Genomic DNA, 5,534 nt, shown 5'->3' with positions numbered 1-5,534 from the left:
GGGAAGCATGTATGTTATATATACATCATGCCAGCATTTGTTTTCCATAAAAAGAGAGTCAGTTCATAATATGGGTAAAGGGACTGTTTTGTCATACAGCTACTGCTGTACAAGCTGTAATATGCTATTAATAATGTCTAGTTAAGTTGTGAGTTTGGTCTTACCTATTAATGGATTGCAGTTCACCACCAACATTTATAAAGACGATTTTGCTGCGAATTCATGAGCTGCATATACTTCAAAATATTTACTTTTAATCTGTGTTGTTCCTGTAATACAGTCTTCAGAGTTAAAGACAATCTATGTTAGATGAATAGGTATGTGGTGATAAATGTTTTTGTTGGAAAATGAAGAAATACCACAAAATAAAATCTCTGAAGATATCTTGAGTAATTAAATTCCCATACCTACATAATCAATTTTTGCAACAGTTAATTTATACGTTTTTGAGTAATTAAAATGTCTATGTCCTTTGTAACATTATTTCATCAAATGTACTCAAAGAAACAGAAGCTTTAAACTTGCAGCTGTTCTAATTGGGAAATTAATTTACTGTGTTTCATATGTCAGTAAGTATACAGTACTTTCGGTTGTCTCTGATGCTAAATATACCCATACTTAATAAGTGCATCATAGTAAGTGCAGCATCAATGAACTGATATGTTGATATCATCACTATAGAGCTAGAGAAACACCAGCTATAAATTTAGAGGACCCACAGTGACATCAGTATAACTGAGAGATGGATTTGGTCCTGTGTTGATATAACAGGTCATGTCACTGGCTGCAGCTGCTCAGCACTGTACTGAATACAGATGTTAGTTATTTACCATCAGCCTAGTGCATTTTTAGTAAATTCTGTTTTCCTAGCAATCACTTACCAAGTGATTTTTCTTCGTTCCTTTTGCTTGAAGAAGAATGTCGTCTGTCCTGTATGTTATCACTTTCCAACTCTGAAACTGAGATGGGGGAGGGAAGGGAAAAGGAGCACCACACTATTAATATTTGCTACTGCGCTGATTTTGCATTACCTCCCACTGAGCAAAGCAAGGAGTAGCATTAGTGTTGCCTTGTCTGCTCATCACTTTGGCAAGAGGAGAATTCCTCAATAGCAGACAATGCTGCACATGTCAGGAAGTTAAAAATATGCTTCGGTTCTAAACCTCTATTTCGGATTATATTTTATTGTAACCAACCAGGATCAGACTCTTCATCAAATGGCACTTAGAAATACCGCTCACTGCAACTCTACTGAAAGCCTTACCAAAGATGCATTTACTTGAGATGGCAAAAATGCACACTAGTATGCAGCATGGAAAGGTGTTTGCTTTTGTTTCTGCAGGTCATGGAGGAGACTGGTAGATTATCTGTATTATGGCACTAGAGAGGTTGCAGGTAATTTTTAGAGACATCTTACAACAATCTGACTGAATACTAGAATGCAAAGTGGGGGATGAGCAAATGAACAAAAGGTGCTCTGTAAAATTTTTTTCAGGACTAGTAAGTATTGAAAAGTCTAGATTATGTTACCAAAACAATTGTAATCACTGCCAAATTATTATTATTTTCAGTTGCAACTGGTTTGGGAAATATAAAGGCATTTTTAACTTTGGTATGTTTGATAATATTGTAATGATTTAGAATACAACTCCATACTATATCTGGAGCTAAGTGAAGAGGCAGCATTATTAGCTGCCATAGACTAAAATACCTTGTGGAGACACAGTTGCATGCAGCCCATGGAGTATAAAGTAAGACTAGTGACTGTGCCTGGAATGGAAAACACTGAGCAGATAGGAACATGATTTTAGGTAAAGACTTGCAAAATTAGTGCATGGCAATGATGCATGGCAATGACAAATTGAAAAAATTATGTAAAAAACATCTTGAGTTGAAAGGAGCATGTCTGCACCAGCTCTGGTCTACTTTGGAACATGTCATGGCACTGGAAAAAAGAATGTAACTTGTCAGTCTGTAGTTTAGTGTCTCATTTTTTTATTGGCTGCAGTTGTTAGCAGGTTAAGCAACAATTCACACTATTTGAATGGTTCTATTTGTTGCTAGAAATGCAAAACAATTTTGACTGAATGGATTCCTGGCCTTCAAAGAAAGAGGGTGAGAGAGACCATCAAGAACTCTTAGAATATGATAAAACAATGTTTGGTGAGTGGAAACTTAACAGGGGAAGTCCTTAACAGGGGAAGTAGAGCATCTCCAAAGCTTTCTTGCAAAATGTTATATATGTTCCTCCTTGGTTATTAATCTTAAATTAGGGATTATGATGATGATTTTTACTTTCAAATAACGCCAGCTACCACCTTCCCTTGAAAATGGTTTCTCCGTGATATTCTTAATACTAATGAATTTGAAAACCAGATAGCCTCACTATCAGTCTTCTCGTAGTGGGAAAACTTCAAAAGCAGCAGAGGTTATAAACTCTTGTGTGTCTTTATTTCAGAGATGAAATTTTGAGTCCTTTGAGTGGTGCATGCTGGTGCAATATTTAGTATATTTAGTACCATGCAAAATAGAGACAAGCAGCCAATTTTTCTTCTGCATCACTTCAACCACTGGACCTCTACTACCATTACAGTGAGTCAGCAGAAAAGAGAATTTTCTTCCTTCATCTCATGGAATCACAGTCTTCATTAAAGGAAAGGAAGAGATGATAAAATGCGTACCCATTTGTATTTATGTTTTCATGCATATAAAATTAATTATAGAGCTAATATTCTGTTGTGTATGCAAGACTTCCAGATCCATGAAATTTGGCATTCTCCAGATAGAAACATAGGTGCAATAGGAGTTAATATTTTCCATAGCTGGCTTTGAAAAGAAAAAATTTGTGTTTAGTGAAAGTATTACACTTGGGTCTTAGCTGAAAATGAACAGAAGCCACTGGAATTTTTTAGGGTAATGTCAACAGGGCTAGAGACAGGTCCAGTAAGATATACCTAAATTGTTTGTTAGGACACTCTACAGATTTCTAGATGATATATATATTTCAAAGATAAAATATTATTGAAATTTATGTATCCTTATCATTAGTTTCTAAGAGCATGCACTGTGTGTATAGTTATGAAATTCTGCTTTACAATTTTTGAAACAAATCCAAAGTGCTACTCATGATTAGTGTCTTCAAACTGTGTAGAGCAGTTTAAAAAAAAAACAACCAAAACTAAACTGCTCACCAAAATTACCTCTATGTAACAGTAACACTACAACTATATTATGAAATGAAGGTAAAAGGGAAGACAGGAAGACAGTGTTACTCATATGGTCAGAGAGACTCCTTTGTTGTTGTCTTTAATTCTAAACTTCAGTATATTCAGAAGCTTCAGTTCTTTCAAGTTATTTTTTAGTGTAAATTTCTGATGTGAATGTTTTCTTGTAACACTATTTTACTTCAAGGTACTGAACCTCAATTATGAATTTTGTGTAATGCTATAGTATAATGAAGTGCTGGTTGTTTATTACTAGTCCTAGTATTTAAAACAAAACAAAACCCCACCAAAGGGTTAGAAATACAAATCCTGTTGAGGTCTAATGGAGACTTGTGGTCTTAAGTACCTAACGCTTCCCTTTAACTACCAGAGATTCCCCTGTAATCTTGTTCTTTTGTGAGTAATCCCCATAATTTGCACAACCCATTTGTGTATGCTGTGCATACACAATTCTTCATAGCATTTTTTTACATACTGGATTCCAGAACAAATTGGAGTTAAATACAGTGGGAAAGAGAATTGTGCATAACAGTCAGCAAACCACTCTTCTCACTAATAGAGCTAAGAAAAATGTTAGAAAAGAGAGGAATTATTTTCAGCTAAGATTTGTAATTACAGAGTCAGTGAAGCACAGATACAAGCAAATAGTTGCAAAAGGAAGAAGGTGCAGAGAAGGCTTCTGAGTCATAGAAGGAAATATTCCTGAAGATTCCATAAAAGTGGAAGGAACAATTTGGGATCAACTGCTTACATCACTGGAAAAAAAAAAAAGGCAAATTAAGAGCTTTGAAAATGAGAGACAACTTTTACCTGATGTATGAAATAACTAGAAAGGCTTGTGGTTTTGTGAGGAAGCATGAAACCCAATACTTACCTTTATTTAAAATAAATGTTTAACATAGGCTTTTAGAATAGAAGATGGATTTTTCTCCCCTGCCCTGAAACAGGAAGATTCCCTAGCAGTCAATATGCAATAGATTAAAACATCCAAAAACTGTACTTGCTTCCTACTGTGTATTTTGACTGCAGAACCTTTGCAATAATGGAGTGTTCAGGATTTTAATTGTGGTGGGGATGGCATCATTAATGTTCCTCAGACACCTTTAAACATCCCTGCTCTATAGCTTCAGTAACTTCACAGCGAGAGAACGTTTTGCCTGTGCTGTTTATGTTATGCCCTAAGAAGTAAATACAGAGCAACATGATGTTACCTACATTGGTCTGCAGCTGAAGTACCTGTCTTCCCCTGCCCCCTCGCCAGAAATGCAGGAATACTGGCTGAATGGGTCTGAATATAAGGTGAGAATATTGCTTCCGCAGTAGCTATAGTCTGTGGAAAAGCTCTGCAGGAGTTCTTGTGATAGCAAAGCTGGTGATTCAGGGAAACTTGTAAAGATAAGCAGAAATGTGGGCCAGATTCCCTGTGCTCAGGTAGCATGCTGATAGGCTGTGGCCAGAGATGGCTTTGGTGTATAGCTCTAAGCAACTTTCTGAATTTCTTTTTTTCCCATTTCATAATCTGTTTAACCAGTAAAACTTTTACAATTAAGGAATCAAAACTAAATTAACCCGGAAAAAAGTGTTGTGAGGAAGTTCTCACTTTTTGTTTACAGGGATGATTTTCATTATTTATAGTTTTTGATGGCTTAGGAAAACAAAACTGCTTTGTGATGGTGGATGACAACTTACTTCTGATGAATATGAAGTGATGCTTTATGCAATAACTTTATCTAGCCAGGTAGAACCTTATTAATTTTTAAAATGTGTTTCAATATCTCCTTTACATTTCAGTTTACCGTGTTGCAGTAAATTATCAGTGATGTTCTTGGATTTAATCTGAAGATTTATATAATTGTGCTTGAGATGAGGTGATAATTTTAATTGAAACATCCATTTTGAGGCACAGATACATATACATGTATCTGAAGCTAAAAGTGAAAACTGCTGGGCTTGAAATACCATAATCAATTGTCCTTTTACAAGAGGTACTAGGAACAATTACATAACTATTCCTAATTTCTTTTGTACATATTGGAATCATGGAATCATTTAGGTTGGGAAAGACCTTTGAAAGACAGTAACTTTATCTTTAAAACTTAGAAATCATTAAAAGCCCTAAGAAAATTCTGAGGTTCTGCTGTCACTGTGGATGTCTTTGGATTATTTTTTTCCCAAAAAAAAGATAGAGGCCAGTCATTGTCCTTTTTATGTTTAATCCCTGCCAAAAGATCCTCCAGTTCTTTCATTTAGATTAATTATTTACAATATCCTATTCTGCAATGTTATGTAACAGTTCTATGAAACACTTGT

General features: G+C 35.3%; 1 protein-coding gene across 3 annotated transcripts in view; it reads left to right on the top strand.

The window, feature by feature from the left end:
• FXR1 (FMR1 autosomal homolog 1) overlaps nt 1-3,995 on the top strand; it is a 57,573-nt gene extending 53,578 nt beyond the window's left edge. For all 3 annotated transcript variants that reach the window (XR_005107148.1, XR_005107147.1, XR_005107146.1), the window contains one exon: nt 1-3,995. This exon is cut by the window's left edge. The gene's annotated coding sequence lies outside the window, so the exon portion shown is untranslated.
• The last annotated feature ends 1,539 nt before the right edge of the window (nt 3,996-5,534 follow it).

This window comes from Falco rusticolus, chromosome 13, assembly GCF_015220075.1.
Source record: "Falco rusticolus isolate bFalRus1 chromosome 13, bFalRus1.pri, whole genome shotgun sequence".
Taxonomy (NCBI): Eukaryota; Metazoa; Chordata; class Aves; order Falconiformes; family Falconidae; genus Falco; species Falco rusticolus.
The sequence above is the reverse complement of the archived record's forward strand: the minus strand, read 5'-3'. Positions and strand labels throughout refer to the sequence as shown.